This window comes from Ranitomeya imitator, chromosome 2 (assembly GCF_032444005.1).
Source record: "Ranitomeya imitator isolate aRanImi1 chromosome 2, aRanImi1.pri, whole genome shotgun sequence".
In the NCBI taxonomy this organism is placed as follows: Eukaryota; Metazoa; Chordata; class Amphibia; order Anura; family Dendrobatidae; genus Ranitomeya; species Ranitomeya imitator.
The window spans coordinates 19,439,170-19,456,912 of NC_091283.1; the positions used below are offsets into that span (position 1 = coordinate 19,439,170).

Here is a 17,743-nt window from a genome sequence, read left to right on the forward strand (position 1 = left end):
AGCTGCGACGCCTCCAACACTTTTCCTTTCACTTTTTCCCCATTATGTAGATAGGAGCAAAATTGTTTGGTGAATTGGAAAGCGCGGGGTTAAAATTTCACCTCACAACATAGCCTATGATGCTCTCAGGGTCCAGACGTGTGACTGTGCAAAATTTTGTGTCTGTAGCTGCGACGCCTCCAACACTTTTCCTTTCACTTTTTTCCCCATTTTGTAGATAGGGGCAAAATTGTTTGGTGAATTGGAACGCGCGGGGTTAAAATTTCGTCTCACAACGTAGCCTATGACGCTCTCGGGGTCCAGACGTGTGACCGTGCAAAATTTTGTGGCTGTAGCTGCGACGGTGCAGATGCCAATCCCGGACACACACACATACACACATACACACACACACACACACACACACACACACACACACACACACACATTCAGCTTTATATATTTGATTTATATTTCATCCAGCGCTAGATAGCAGAAAAGCCGGTAATTCAATTGCTGGCTTTTCCTATCTCCTTCCCAAACCAGAAAGGATATGAGACATAGTTACATACAGTAAACCATCTCATATCCCTTCTTTTATTACATGTTCCTCTTTAGTAATGTAAGAAGTGTATGTGTGTAAAATTTGGGGGCTCTAGCTAGTGTGACGCCGGCCTAAGAGTGTTGCAGTCACTGACAGCAAACAGAGATGAGAAAAATAGTAATGAATTAAACCATAAAGGGTAGAATTACTCAAGATTGGCGCTTCTTTGGCAGTTTTGATGCGATTTCCCAAATTTGATGCAAAAACCTATGCTCATCATGAGCAGAAACTTTTCCTAGTTAAATCAGTCCACCTATGGTGACCTCGCCCCCTTCCTGGAGGACCGCACCATCTTAAAAAACACAATGGTCAATGTGAAAAAAAATCAAGACGTATCAAAATTTTAAAAAGTCTAAAGAACGTTGCAATTTTCAAATCCGGAAACCTGACATAAAGACTTTAATGAATCCCCCTCAAAAGTCCATTAAAAGTTTTAAAACTTTTTCCTAAACTTGGAATATATTCTATTGAAGTGGGCAAACCCTGCGAAGATCTGTAGGAATAAGTACAGCAGCGGATTCTGAAAGTTTCTGAACTTTTTTACATCTGGACATAAATTGTGAAGTGATGCTCAATAGCAGACAATCCCTTTAAGAGCAGGCAGCATATGAAGAGTGCAGTGAGATAGTTTTTTGAAGAGTGGTCCCGCTGTGATTGAAGATGGGGGATGTGAATTCGGCATTTTCCTGTGTCTATAATGAACATCTGGTGACAAGGTGTTTGCTGTTGTATAAAATCTATAAGTAATAAACTGCATTGCCGAGCCTTCCGTTTTACGGCCCGGATTCTTTTTCCCCGCTGACCTCCGCGTATAGGAGACTTGTAGAAATGGTAACAATCAATTTTTTAACGAGACCTGAAAAAAAAATTTTGAAAACAAAAAAAAAAAAACAGCCCTGAGCTCATAAATATTGCATATATTAATTGCGCAGCTTAATGGAACATTTTATGTCTCAGAACAACTCGTTTACATAATTAAAATCTTCTTTGATCTGTAAGTAAGTGATTTAATCATAATGCTCATTAGGCTCAATGGGTCTTATGTTCCGTCCTATCAAGATGGCAAACAAAAAATACCATTCCCTTCAAAAAAATGTTTTTTTTTTGTTTTTGTGAATAAACATAAACTCCCGGCTCCTTTTTATCTTTATTGGTTTTGTGCAGATGAAAGCTCCGCACTTCTCCCTGTGTTTTGTTGTTTTTTTTTTCTGTTTTTTTTTTATCTGATTCGCCGCAGTAAGTGCTTTCTCGGTCAATTTATGTTCATTAACCACTTCACTGCAAAAAATAATTAATTCATAAAGCATTTTGTCTGAACCGTGCTCTGAAGATGCATAATGTGTCTGTTGTAGGAGGGAGAACGCAGCAATTTGCATTTTGTCCTGTTTAACATTTAAAAGGACATTAGAGAAAAGAAGGGGAAAAAAACCAATCTGGATGGGTTTAACCTTTTCGGCTGCAGCCGTGGACATAAAGTTAGAGGATTTATTATTTGCCATGAACATGTATTTCTTTACCTGATGTGAAAGCCGCTGTTCTCCTGAATCCGGCAATGTTTTTCTTTTTTTCCTGTGCCGCTCCATTCGTGAAATATGGCTCCATCTTCCCAGTATGGAAATCTTTTTTTTTTTTAGCCAAGTGGGTGTGGTTTGGGGATCTTGATTGTGGATTTCTTTATAAACAGGTTAGGGGAGACCATATCTTAAGAACGGACCCTGAATCCATGTCCCATGAGATCTTAGATTTAGGCTACACTTCATACAACACGAAGATCAGGATGTTGCAACATTGTATCCAATGATTGTCAGTGCGGCTGCATTGTGACCTGCAGCTGCAAAGATATTGATACAAATAATCTAAACTTGTTGAATTTTTTTTTGCAGGTAGCAAGTCACCACAATTTTGATCCCATAGACTTTAATGGAAGTTGTTGGGACTCGCATGCAACCCCCCTTTTTTTTTTTAGCTAAATCACAGTTGTAAACTAGGCATGCAAACGTTTTTGGTGGCAAGAAGTTCAGACATTTCCTTTAACCCTCTCATTGCCAATGATAAAGCTGAAATATCTTGTCTGAGAACAAAATTTGAAATGACCGCAAAACCAAATCTCCATTTAACCCTTTCACTTCCAAAGACAGATTAGGAGTGTTGAGTCTCTACTATTAAAGACAAGAAAATGTTTTGAAATTCAAATTTGCCAGATTCGCCGAATTTTTACAGAAAATTCAAATTTGTGGTGAAAAGAAAGTGCCTTGAAAAACAAGGCTATTTTCTTTCTTCTTCACTTCTGTAGTGTCAGTATTTGTCTTTCTCTCCTTATTTCTATGGCTGAGTTGTTACATCCTATCACCACCCATATTCAGCACGCAATGGCTGCTGCATTCCCTGTCTCAGCTTTTATACAGGCTTTGATAGTCTTTCCTTTTCCTTATTGTGCTATACTATGACATGTGACAGCTATTAAACATTATGGGTTAGCCCGCCTGTCTTTTCTTGCTGATACAATCTTCTCTCTTGTCTAAAATAGCGGCAGACATTTTTAATAATTCACAAGGCAAATCTTAATTTTTCAAATTTGCCGACTTCAGTGAAATCCTAAAAATTGAAGTGTAATCTATTCTCTCGTCTCTGTCTACTACTGGATGGCTGGAGCGATACATAGATGTAATGAAGACAAAACTATTTATCTCACTGCCAGTGATGTACTAAGGGTTTTCCCGTTAGTTATTAATGCGGAGGCAAAAAAAATTCCACTTTTTAGTTCCTATGACCATAAAGCCAAGAAAAGAGGCCAAATGACAGAAGTTTCCCCTGCAGTTGTTTGTCTCTGTCATGACACATGTAGAATTAGATTAGTTTTGGAATTTCCAAAAATTTGTAGATTTTTAAGCGCATCTGAATTTTGGTTGATTTGCTTCACGTAATTCCAGCAAAACAGCCGTACTAGAAGCTAAGGGGCTGGGAAAGGGTTAAAGGGAACCGGTCAGCTGAATTTGGCGGGACCGGTTTTCGGTCATATGGGCGGAGTTTTCGGGTGTTTGATTCACCCTTTCCTTACCCGCTGGCTGCATGCTGGCCGCAATATTGGATTGAAGTTCATTCTCTGTCCTCTGTAGTACATGCCTGCACAAGGCGCACGCGCAGTATGCTTTGTCCGACTGCGGGCAAAGCTGAAAAGCATTAGTGCGCATGCGCCAGCGCACTATGTCCCGGAACACAGCGAAATAGTTCCGGGACATAGTGCGCCGGCGCATGCGCACTAATGCTTTTCAGCTTTGCCCGCAGTTGGGCAAAGCATACTGCGCGTGCGCAAGGCAAGATTGCCTTGCGCAGGAATGTACTACGGAGGACAGAGAATGAACTTCAATCCAATATTGCAGCCAGCGGGTAACGAAAGGGTGAATCAAACACCTGAAAACTCCGCCCATATGACCAAAAACCGGTCCCGCCAAATTCAGGTGACAGGTTCCCTTTAATAAAAGGTAAAAATTATACCCTCCAGCCGCACAAACCCTCCTGGCATCTTCGGCCCCTCTGCACTGACTTGGCATCATTAGGCCTGATGTGGTGATCCCGGAGAGAGGCATGTCATGACATCGAGGGGTGACGTCATAATGTTTGAGGCCTAGTTAGTACTCAGGGCCGAAGGTGCCGGAAAGCAGCTGGAGAGTGGAGAGACTACACGTCAGGACAGGTGAAGGTGCGACGAGTGTCATTTTTTTTTTTTAGCAGATTCACTCATCACTAACCCGAAAGATAATTTGTATCAATTATTAAAGGTACATTTATAGATCAATTTTCTTTTCCTTTAATGTAAACCTATTTCTAGCAAATCAGTGACATTGTGACGGAGCAGCTAATATGCGGTTATCAGCGATGACTGGGACACCAGCAGTTTCCAGTTTTACATATAGTAAATGAAACGTCATCCACCTGTAAAGAAAAAAGTCAACTTTATGTTAGAGATATTTAGTTTTCCCATTCTTCACCTGTGTCAATATTTCTGCTTGCTGTCAATAAATGGAAATATTCTAGCTTAAATTCCGCCACTGCAACATTGTAGCAAAGATTTGTTCCAACTATATCCAGTCTATTCCAAGAGACCAGAACCACATTAAATTCAGTCTGCGCAAACCCAAAAGTTAGCAAAATACAAGATGTTATTTGAAATATAATGGTTACAGACATCTAAAAGGCAGCATAAACGCAAAAAGTTCAGTCCCTCATGATATACACCGTGTTCCAAATTATTATGCAAATTGGATTTAAGTGTCATAAAGATTTAATTGTTTTGTTTTTCAAATAAACTCATGGATGGTATTGTGTCTCAGGGCTCAATGGATCACTGAAATCAATCTTAAACACATGTGATACTTAGTTTTCCAGGTGATTATAATTATAGGAAAACTACTTAAAAATGATGTTCCACATTATTAAGCAGGCCACAGGTTTCAAGCAATATGGGAACTAAAAAGGATCTCTCTGCTGCTGAAAAGCGTTAAATAGTGCAATGCCTTGGACAAGGTATGAAAACATTAGATATTTCCCGAAAACTTAAGCGTGATCATCATACTGTGAAGAGATTTGTGACTGAAACAGAGTTCATGCAGATAAAGGCATAATGAGGAAGGTTTCTGCCAGACAAATTCATTGGATTAAGAGAGCAGCTGCCAAAATACCATTACAAAGCAGTAAACAGATATTTGAAGCTGCTGGTGCCTCTGGAGTCCCTTGAACCTCAAGGTGTAGGATCCTTCAAAGGCTTGCTGTGGTGCATAAACCTACTATTCGGCCACCCCTAAACAGTGTTCACAAGCAGAAACTGTTGCAGTGGGCCCAGATATACATGAAGACTAATTATCAAACAGTCTTGTTTACTAATGAGTGTCGAGCAACCCTGGATGGTCCAGATGGATGGAGTAGTGGATGGTTGGTGGATAGCCACCATGTCCCAACAAGGCTGCGACATCAGCAAGGAGGTGAAGGAGTCATGTTTTGGGCCGGAATCATGGGGAAACAGCTGGTAGGGCCCTTTAAGGTTCCTGAAGGTGTGAAAATGACCTCTGCAAAGTATATAGAGTTTCTGACCGACAACTTTCTTCCATGTCATAAAAAGCAGGGTGACCAGAAAATTGCCCACAGGAAAATTGCCCACAGGAAAAATGCCCACAGGAAAATTCCCCACACGGAAAATTCCCCACATGGAAAATTCCCCACACAGAAAATTCCTGTAATTTTCCTGTGTGCAATTTTCCTGTGTGCATTTTTCAGGGAACCAAAAAGCAGAAACGTGCCTTCAGGAGCAAAATGATCTTCATGCTGACAATGCCCCATCTCATGCTGCAAAGAAACCTCTGAGTCATTGGCTGCTGTGGGCATAAAAGGAGATAAACTCATGGTGCGGCCACCATCTTCCCCTGACCTCAACCCTATAGAGAACCTTTGGAGTATCATCAAGCAAAAGATCTATGAGGGTGGGAGGCCGTTCACATTAAAACAGCAGCTCTGCGAGGCGATTCTGACTTCATGCAAAGAAGTACAAGCAGAAACTCTCCAAAAACTCACAAGTCCAATGGATGCAAGAATTGTGAAGGTGACATCAAAGAAGGGTCCTATGTTACATGTAACTTGGCCTGTTAGGAGGTTTTGGAGTTAAATAGCTTTTTTTGTTCAGTGAATGTGACCTCCTAATGCTGCAAATTCCACAAATGAGCATTTTCAGTTCTTTAAAACAGATCAAGTGTATAGAAATTCTACTGTGCCTAATAATTTGGAACAGTGCATTGTGAGGTTTTATTCATTTTGGAGATTATACTGTTATCATTGGGAGGTTTCTTCAATAAAATTCGATGTATAATCTAACGGGTGATGACTTTTATTAGACTGACAGTCATTGGCACCGACCATTTAGGAAAATCCGAGAAATATATAATTTGCGTAATAATTCCTGGTTATGGGGGACTTTAACTACCCGGATATTAACTGGGAAACAGAAACCTGTGAAACCCATAAAGGCAACAGGTTTCTGCTAATAACCAAGAAAAATTATCTTTCACAATTGGTGCAGAATCCAACCAGAGGAGCAGCACTTTTAGACCTAATACTATCTAATAGACCTGACAGAATAACAAATCTGCAGGTGGTCGGGCATTTAGGAAATAGCGACCACAATATTGTGCAGTTTCACCTGTCTTTCACTAGGGGGACTTGTCAGGGAGTCACAAAAACATTGAACTTTAGGAAGGCAAAGTTTGACCAGCTTAGAGATGCCCTTAATCTGGTAGACTGGGACAATATCCTCAGAAATGAGAATACAGATAATAAATGGGAAATGTTTAAGAACATCCTAAATAGGCAGTGTAAGTGGTTTATACCTTGTGGGAATAAAAGGACTAGAAATAGGAAAAACCCAATGTGGCTAAACAAAGAAGTAAGACAGGCAATTAACAGTAAAAAGAAAGCATTTGCACTACTAAAGCAGGATGGCACCATTGAAGCTCTAAAAAACTATAGGGAGAAAAATACTTTATCTAAAAAACTAATTAAAGCTGCCAAAAAGGAAACAGAGAAGCACATTGCTAAGGAGAGTAAAACTAATCCCAAACTGTTCTTCAACTATATCAATAGTAAAAGAATAAAAACTGAAAATGTAGGCCCCTTAAAAAATAGTGAGGAAAGAATGGTTGTAGATGACGAGGAAAAAGCTAACATATTAAACACCTTCTTCTCCACGGTATTCACGGTGGAAAATGAAATGCTAGGTGAAATCCCAAGAAACAATGAAAACCCTATATTAAGGGTCACCAATCTAACCCAAGAAGAGGTGCGAAACCGGCTAAATAAGATTAAAATAGATAAATCTCCGGGTCCGGATGGCATACACCCACGAGTACTAAGAGAACTAAGTAATGTAATAGATAAACCATTATTTCTTATTTTTAGTGACTCTATAGCGACAGGATCTGTTCCGCAGGACTGGCGCATAGCAAATGTGGTGCCAATATTCAAAAAGGGCTCTAAAAGTGAACCTGGAAATTATAGGCCAGTAAGTCTAACCTCTATTGTTGGTAAAATATTTGAAGGGTTTCTGAGGGATGTTATTCTGGATTATCTCAATGAGAATAACTGTTTAACTCCATATCAGCATGGGTTTATGAGAAATCGCTCCTGTCAAACCAATCTAATCAGTTTTTATGAAGAGGTAAGCTATAGGCTGGACCACGGTGAGTCATTGGACGTGGTATATCTCGATTTTTCCAAAGCGTTTGATACCGTGCCGCACAAGAGGTTGGTACACAAAATGAGAATGCTTGGTCTGGGGGAAAATGTGTGTAAATGGGTTAGTAACTGGCTTAGTGATAGAAAGCAGAGGGTGGTTATAAATGGTATAGTCTCTAACTGGGTCGCTGTGACCAGTGGGGTACCGCAGGGGTCAGTATTGGGACCTGTTCTCTTCAACATATTCATTAATGATCTGGTAGAAGGTTTACACAGTAAAATATCGATATTTGCAGATGATACAAAACTATGTAAAGCAGTTAATACAAGAGAAGATAGTATTCTGCTACAGATGGATCTGGATAAGTTGGAAACTTGGGCTGAAAGGTGGCAGATGAGGTTTAACAATGATAAATGTAAGGTTATACACATGGGAAGAGGGAATCAATATCACCATTACACACTGAACGGGAAACCACTGGGTAAATCTGACAGGGAGAAGGACTTGGGGATCCTAGTTAATGATAAACTTACCTGGAGCAGCCAGTGCCAGGCAGCAGCTGCCAAGGCAAACAGGATCATGGGGTGCATTAAAAGAGGTCTGGATACACATGATGAGAGCATTATACTGCCTCTGTACAAATCCCTAGTTAGACCGCACATGGAGTACTGTGTCCAGTTTTGGGCACCGGTGCTCAGGAAGGATATAATGGAACTAGAGAGAGTACAAAGGAGGGCAACAAAATTAATAAAGGGGATGGGAGAACTACAATACCCAGATAGATTAGCGAAATTAGGATTATTTAGTTTAGAAAAAAGACGACTGAGGGGCGATCTAATAACCATGTATAAGTATATAAGGGGACAATACAAATATCTCGCTGAGGATCTGTTTATACCAAGGAAGGTGACGGGCACAAGGGGGCATTCTTTGCGTCTGGAGGAGAGAAGGTTTTTCCACCAACATAGAAGAGGATTCTTTACTGTTAGGGCAGTGAGAATCTGGAATTGCTTGCCTGAGGAGGTGGTGATGGCGAACTCAGTCGAGGGGTTCAAGAGAGGCCTGGATGTCTTCCTGGAGCAGAACAATATTGTATCATACAATTATTAGGTTCTGTAGAAGGACGTAGATCTGGGTACTTATTATGATGGAATATAGGCTGAACTGGATGGACAAATGTCTTTTTTCGGCCTTACTAACTATGTTACTAATTTGGAACACGGTGCAATTCAGGGGAGACCTACAGCATCCGCCCCATGTAATACTGGGACTTTTTCTCAATGGTGTTGCACTGGTATGTGTTTGAGGAGGGAACAGTCCCAATCTTACATGGGACAGATGCTGAATTGTTATATAATCAGAGACTGTTTTTGTGTGTTTTGATTGATTTTAAATGTGTGTGTACCTTTATATTCTTTGTGTGAATAAATCATCTATTTTGCTAAGTTTTGGATTCTCGCTGATTATTAGTGATCAGCGTCGGACTGGAGTAGCTTGGGCCCACCAGAGAACATCATTCTAAGGGCCCACCATGCTTAAAGGTACCGTCACACTAAGCGACGCTGTAGCGATACCGACAACGATGTCGATCGCTGCAGCGTCGCTGTGTGGTCGCTGGAGAGCTGTCACACAGACAGTTCTCCAGCGACCAACGATCCCGAAGTCCCCGGGTAACCAGGGTAAATATCGGGTTACTAAGCGCAGGGCCGTGCTTAGTAACCCGATGTTTACCCTGGTTACCGTTGTAAATGTAAAAAAACAAACACTACATACTTACGTTCCTGGTGTCTGGTCATGTCCCTCGCCGTCAGCTTCCCGCACTGACTGAGCGCCGGTCGTAAAGTACAGCGTAAAGTACAGTGGTGACGTCACCGCTGCACAGCGTGCTTTATGGCCGGCTGGCGCTCACCAGTCAATGCGGGAAGCTGAAGGCGAGGGACATGACCAGACACCGGGAATGTAAGTATGTAGTGTTTTTTTTTTTTTTTTACATTTACGCTGGTAACCAGGGTAAACATCGGGTTACTAAGCGCGGCCCTGCGCTTAGTAACCCGATGTTTACCCTGGTTACCAGTGACGACATCGCTGAATCGGCGTCACACACGCCGATTCAGCGATGTCAGCGGGAGATCCAGCGACAAAATAAAGTGCTGGACTTTCCCCAGTGACCAACGATCTCCCAACAGGGGCCTGATCGTTGGTCGCTGTCACACATAACGATTTCGTTAACGATATCGTTGCTACGTCACAAAAAGCAATGATATCGTTAACGATATCGTTATGTGTGACGGTACCTCTAAGGGGTACTAGCTGCAGAGTCTTCCCTTAGCTTCCATCTAGTCAAGCACCCTTATCTGCAGCAGATAATTATGGGTAAACAAGACAAGTGCTGCCGAACACAATGATATTCTATAAGAACAAAGATTTTATTATTTAGACATGTGCCACATACACACACTAGACATGACACATACGCACAAGTCACACCCTAGACACAGGATACATACACGTGATACACACCAGTCACACGCTAGACACAGGATACATACACGTGATACACCTGGCTGCTGCATTCACTCACATTCACCGCCCTTGCATTAACTCTCTACACTCCATCCATATCGGCCCCTCTGTCCTTGCCTCTCCTATGTATAGCACTCATGCTCTATTCACATTGCTTAGCAGCGCAGATCCATTCAGTCCCAACATCCAACACAAGAGACGCTCTCACAAATCACTTAACCATCTGCTCACTCTTTCGATCCTCCTCCTCCTAGTTGCTGGAGACATCTCTCCAAACCCCGGCCCCCCATGTTATAGCCAGTCAAACCTCCCAATTGCTACACCCAGAAACCCCTCTAACCTTATTAATATTCCCTGCATGCCTTCTGTCTCTTTGAATTGTGCCCTTTGGAATTCTCGCTCTGTGTGTAATAAACTCTCCTTCATCCATGACTTCTTCCTTTCTAATTCTCTTAATCTCCTGGCTCTTACTGAAACCTGGATCCAGCAGTCAGACACCACCGCTGCTGCTGCTCTTTCATATGGTGCACTACACTTTTCTCATACCCCAAGATCGGACAACAGAGCAGGTGGAGGCGTTGGTCTGCTCCTTTCACCAAAATGTACTTTCCAAGTTATCCCCCAAGTACCCTCACTTGTCTTCCCTTCCTTTGAGGTCCATGTGGTCAGACTCTACGTCCCCTTCTCCATGCGAGTGGTGGTGGTGTATCGTCCTCCCGGCCCCTCTCATCAGTTCCTGGATCACTTTGCCACCTGGCTTCCACACTTTCTCTCCTGTGACACCCCCACCCTTATCATGGGTGATTTCAACATCCCTATTGCCTCTCCCCTCTCCCCATCTGCTTCTCACCTTTTGGCTCTAACCTCCTCTTTCGGCCTCTCGCAGCATACTAACTCGCCAACACATGAAGATGGAAACTCCCTTGACTTGGTCTTCTCCCGGCTTTGCTCAGTGGATGATTTCACAAACTCCCCTCTCCCACTCTCTGACCACCACCTTCTTTCATTCTCTATCAAGAACTGCCATCCCGCTCAGGTCACCCCCACTTTCCACACTTATAGAAACATACAGGCCATTAACACCCAGGAACTTATGATGAACTTGCAGTCCTCATTGGCCCCAATCTCCTCCATCTCATGTCCTGATTCTGCTCTGAAGCATTACAATGAAACCCTGCAAAGTGCCCTGGATGAAGCTGCTCCTCCTATACATAAAACAACTCGGCACAGACGGCAACAACCGTGGCACACGCTGCAAACACGTTTCCTGCAGCGGTGCTCCAGGTGCGCAGAACGTCTGTGGAGAAAATCTAATCTACCCGAAGATTTCATCCATTATAAGTTCATGCTAAAGACATACAATTCTGCCCTTCACCTCTCCAAACAAACCTACTTCAACACCCTCATCACCTCCCTGTCCAATAACCCTAAACGTCTCTTTGACACGTTCCAGTCCCTACTCAACCCAAGAGCGCAGGCCCCAACCACGGATCTCCGTGCTGACAATCTGGCCAATTACTTCAAAGAAAAAATTGACCATATTCGACAGGAAATCATCTCCCAATCTCTTCATACCATGCACTGTCCTCCCTCCCCCACTGCATCTAGTTCACTCTCTGACTTTGAACCAGTTACAGAAGAAGAAGTAAGCAGGCTCCTTGCATCTTCTCGCCCGACCACTTGCACCAGTGACCCCATTCCGTCACATTTCCTCCAGTCCCTTTCCCCGGCTGTCACCTCTCACCTAACAAAAGTATTCAACCTTTCCCTCACTTCCGGTATTTTTCCCTCCTCATTTAAGCATGCCATCATACATCCATTACTTAAAAAACCATCCCTCGACCAAAACTGTGCCGCTAATTATAGACCTGTCTCTAATCTTCCCTTCATCTCTAAACTCCTCGAACGCCTGGTCCACTCCCGTCTTACCCGCTATCTCTCAGATAACTCTCTTCTCGACCCTCTTCAATCTGGTTTCCGCTCTTTACACTCTACTGAAACTGCCCTCACTAAAGTCTCTAATGACCTACTAACAGCTAAATCTAATGGTCACTACTCCATGCTAATTCTCTTGGATCTCTCTGCAGCATTTGATACTGTGGATCATCAGCTCCTCCTCACTATGCTCCGCTCCATCGGCCTCAAGGACACCGTTCTCTCCTGGTTCTCCTCCTATCTCTCTGACCGATCCTTCACTGTATGTTTCGCTGGTTCCTCCTCCTCTCACCTTCCCCTTACTGTTGGGGTTCCTCAAGGATCAGTCCTAGGCCCCCTCCTCTTCTCTTTGTATACTGCCCCTATTGGACAAACAATCAGTAGATTTGGCTTCCAGTACCATCTCTATGCTGACGACACCCAACTATACACTTCTTCTCCTGATCTCACGCCTGCCTTATTAGAAAACACCAGTGATTGTCTTACCGCTGTCTCTAGCATCATGTCCTCCCTCTATCTGAAACTAAACCTGTCAAAAACTGAACTCCTCGTGTTTTCTCCCTCTACTAACCTACCTTTGCCTGACATTGCCATCTCCGTTTGCGGTTCCACCATTACTCCAAAGCAACATGCCCGCTGCCTTGGGGTCATCCTTGATTCTGACCTTTCATTCACCCCCCACATCCGATCACTGGCTCGCTCTTCTTACCTGCATCTCAAAAACATTTCTAGAATTCGCCCTTTTCTTACTTTCGACTCTGCAAAAACTCTTACTGTTTCACTTATTCATTCTCGTCTGGACTATTGTAACTCTCTACTAATCGGCCTCCCTCTTACCAAACTCTCCCCGCTCCAATCTGTCCTGAATGCTGCTGCCAGGATCATATTCCTCACCAACCGTTACACCGATGCCTCTACCTTGTGCCAGTCATTACACTGGTTACCCATCCACTCAAGAATCCAGTACAAAACTACTACCCTCATCCACAAAGCACTCCATGGCTCAGCACCACCCTACATCTCCTCTCTGGTCTCAGTCTACCACCCTACCCGTGCCCTCCGCTCCGCTGATGACCTCAGGTTAGCATCCTCAATAATCAGAACCTCCCACTCCCGTCTCCAAGACTTTACACGTGCTGCGCCGATTCTTTGGAATGCACTACCTAGGATAATACGATTAATCCCCAATCCCCACAGTTTTAAGCGTGCCCTAAAAACTCATTTGTTCAGACTGGCCTACCGCCTCAATGCATTAACCTAACGATCCCTGTGTGGCCTATATTAAAAAAAAAAAAAAATTAATTAACTGGTTCATGCAGCTTTACATGAACACCCAAGCCTTACACTATGGCTGGTCCGAATAACTATAGCAATTGTTACCATCCACCTCTCGTGTCTCCCCTTTTCCTCATAGTTTGTAAGCTTACGAGCAGGGCCCTCACTCCTCTTGGTATCTGTTTTGAACTGTATTTCTGTTATGCTGTAATGTCTATTGTCTGTACAAGTCCCCTCTATAATTTGTAAAGCGCTGCGGAATATGTTGGCGCTATATAAATAAAAATTATTATTATTATTATTATACACACCAGTCACACACTAGACACAGGATACATACACGTGATACACACCAGTCACACACTAGACACAGGATACATACACATGACACACACCAGTCACACACTAGACACAGGATACATACACGTGATACACACCAGTCACACACTAAACACAGGGTACATACACATGACACACACCAGTCACACACTAGACACAGGATACTAACACGTGACACACACCAGTCACACGCTAGACACATGACACACTTACACAGCATACAAACACCAGTCACACACTAGACACAGGATTAGAGATGAGCAGACCCTTGGATGTTCGGGTCCAGCCGAACAGTTACAAAAAAAGTCCAGGTTCGGGTACAGAACAGTACCCGGACCCCATTCACTTGAATGGGGGGCCCGAACTACCAGTGTTTACCACTCTGTGAGTTGCAAAACAGAGTGGCAAACACTGCTTCTGATCGGCGGTAAAATCATCCCCGCCAGTCAGACAGCTGAGGTCCACACGCTGTCAAATGATCTGAACCCGCAGCTGTTATCGGAGGTATAGTTTACCTCCGGTTACTGGCGTCGGCTAACCTCATCGAGGTTACGGCAGGTCACTGAGGCTGTGTTCCCAGCTGGGCCCCTGAACTGCAGTGGCCCTCATCATCCGTCCTTCTCCACACAGCCCCTCATCATCCCTCCTTCTCCACACAGCCTCGTCATCCCTCCTTCTCCACACAGCCTCGTCATCCCTCCTTCTCCACACAGCCTCGTCAGCCCTGCTTCTCCACACAGCCTCGTCATCCCTCCTCCACACAGCCTCGTCATCCCTCCTTCTCCACACAGCCTCGTCATCACCCCCTTCTCCACAGTCCCCTTATCATCCCTCCTCCACACAGCCTCATCTTCTGCCCTTCTCCACACAGCCTTATCATCCCTCCTTCTCCACTCAGCCTCATCATCCCTCCTTCTCCACTCAGCCTCGTCATCCCTCCTTCTCCACACAGCCTCGTCATCCCTCCTTCTCCACACAGCCTCATCATCCCTCCTTCTCCACACAGCCTCATCATCCCTCCTTCTCCACACAGCCTCGTCATCCCTGCTTCTCCACACAGCCTTATCATCCCTCCTCCACACAGCCTCATCTTCTGCCCTTCTCCACACAGCCCCTCATCATCCCTCCTTCTCCACTCAGCCTCATCATCCCTCCTTCTCCACTCAGCCTCGTCATCCCTCCTTCTCCACAGTCCCCTTATCATCCCTCCTCCACACAGCCTCATCTTCTGCCCTTCTCCACACAGCCTTATCATCCCTCCTTCTCCACTCAGCCTCATCATCCCTCCTTCTCCACTCAGCCTCGTCATCCCTCCTTCTCCACACGGCCTCGTCATCCCTCCTTCTCCACACAGCCTCATCATCCCTCCTTCTCCACACAGCCTCGTCATCCCTGCTTCTCCACACAGCCTTATCATCCCTCCTCCACACAGCCTCATCTTCTGCCCTTCTCCACACAGCCCCTCATCATCCCTCCTTCTCCACACAGCCTCATCATCCCTCCTTCTCCACACAGCCTCGTCATCCCTCCTTCTCCACACAGCCTCGTCATCCCTCCTTCTCCACACAGCCTCGTCATCCCTCCTTCTCCACACAGCTCCTCATCACCCCCCTTCTCCACACAGTCACCTCATTACCCCCCCCTTTTCCACACAGACCCTCATCATCCCTCCTTCTCCATACAGCCCCCTGATCATCCCCCTTTTCACACAGACCCTCATCATCCCTCCTTCTCCATACAGCCCCCTGATCATCCCCCTTTTCACACAGACCCTCATCATGACCCTTTTTTCATGCAGCCCGTCATTATCATCTCCACTTCTCCATACAGCCTCTCATCATCTTCCCTATACAAGCCCCACTCTAGTTACATCAACCCTTTCCAAAACACATCCTCTCACCACTCACTGAATCCTGGGTCTTCATTCCTATTTGTTCAAGGGTTCATTGCGCAGCCCCTTGGTCCTCTCCTCACGGGGCTCCATGGTGCAGCCTCTCATTTCATTCCTCTCCAGCAGCCTGAGCCTCAGAACAACGCTGCTTCCTGGTCACTGGTCTGATGGAGGCCCCGCCCCTTCCGGTGACATCATGCCATTGCCCTCAGGTTCTAAAAAAAAATCTTCACCTCCGCTCTAGAGGCTGTGTGCTGTACAGTGCAGTCTCACAGCCTGTGGCTCTGTGCTGTGCGGGTTATTCCACACCCAGTGCCGGCCGTCTGCACTGCTCAGCAACAAGTGATGTGAGGTGAGCGCTTTCTCATCACCTGCTGCTGCTGCCGCTTCTATTGATCTCATTCAGCACGCCACAGCTGATAGAGCGGTGAGTGCCACGAGATCAGCAGAAGCCGCAGCAAATGATGACAAAGCGCTCACATCACTTGTTACTGAGCAGTGCAGACGGGTGGCACCGGGTATAGAATAAAGAACTCACCGCTGGGTGCAGGCACTAATAATGAATGAGGCAGGAGTCTGCTGCTGCTGAGGGGGAGGGCCCACTGGGAGGCGGGCCCACCGGAGCATTCTCCGATCTCCCGGTGGGCCAGTCCGAGCCTGTTAGTGATGATGAGCGACTGTACTCATTGCTTGGGCTTTCCAGAGCACGCTTGGGTGACCTCCAAGTATTTATGACTGCTCGGAGATTTAGTTTTCATCATGGCAGCTGAATGATTTACAGCTACTAGCCAGCCTGATTACATGTGGGGATTCCCTAGCAACCAGGCAACCCCCACGTGTACTCAGCCTGGCTAGTAGCTGTAAATCATTCAGCTGCTGAGATGAAAACTAAATTTCCGAGCACTAACAAATATTCGACCACCTGAGCGTGCTCTGGAAAACCCGAGCAACGAGTACAGTCACTCATCAATACTGATTAGATTTAATGTGGTTCTGTTCTTGTGAAGTCATTTGCGGATTTCCAAATGTTTTCTGCACCCCATTAATTATTTGTGGTGCACATCTGCGCCTCTACTTTATACAATTGTAACCAGGCTAGGTAATGCTATGTAAGCTAAACACATCAGCAGCGCAAATGTCTCCTGTCCTGGTGATTTGTTACATTGTACCTGCCCTGATACATTGTATCAGTCTGGATAGTGCAGGCGTAATACCTCCCAGAGGATTGTCTAACCTGAATACAAGTGTAACTAAACATCAGCTGTCGATACCTATGTAACAGCTGATACAATAAGTCAGTGGTGCCATACTGTATTAGCACAATGTCTATGCTATTATTATCGAAAGCGGCCGCACTGGGCAAATATTGCATGAATGGTCCTGTAATGAATGTTGCATCTGTGAGCTGGTATTTATTTCCATAAAGATGGAGAGCCCCTTAAAATAACCTTCACAGATCCTGTTCCTGCGGTATAATTTTCTGTTATTTACCCACAATCTTCTGGCAATTACCCGGTGAGCCTAGTAATGAAGCTTCTCTTATCTTTAACCTTTTGTTTCTGCGTCCAGAACAGAATACGGTTCATTCGCTGCACTTGACTTATTGCTGACCAGTCAATTCCCCGACTGCCGCTCCAACGTCTTTGTCATTATGTATGCACGCGATAAACTATCAATTTATTAGTATGTAGCACGCATTGGGGCTTCTCCTCGCAGACACCCGCATCCGTCAATAAATCCAAACCGCTCGTTATAGCGTTGACTGCAAACGATAGCAGCAGACGGACGACTTTCCATACAGAATTCACCCGGTGTCGCTGCGGCCGCCGCAGACCTTTTATACACACACGACCATGAAATTGTAAAAAAAAAAAAAAAAAAAAAAAAAAATTTTCAATATTTTGCATTGAAAACTTTTGCAATATTTTAAGTGTTTGTGTATCATTTTCTCTCTATTTCCAAGATCTCTGATTCTTGT

The 17,743-nt window shown here is 44.5% G+C and overlaps 1 long non-coding RNA gene across 1 annotated transcript; it reads right to left on the reverse strand.

The window, feature by feature from the left end:
- Positions 1 to 4,367: 4,367 nt before the first annotated feature.
- On the reverse strand, positions 4,368 to 15,930 carry LOC138667109 (uncharacterized). Its single transcript, XR_011318602.1, has 2 exons — positions 15,782 to 15,930; positions 4,368 to 4,516 (listed from the first exon to the last, which is right to left on the reverse strand). It is a non-coding gene; the product is annotated as an uncharacterized lncRNA (long non-coding RNA).
- Positions 15,931 to 17,743: the final 1,813 nt, after the last annotated feature.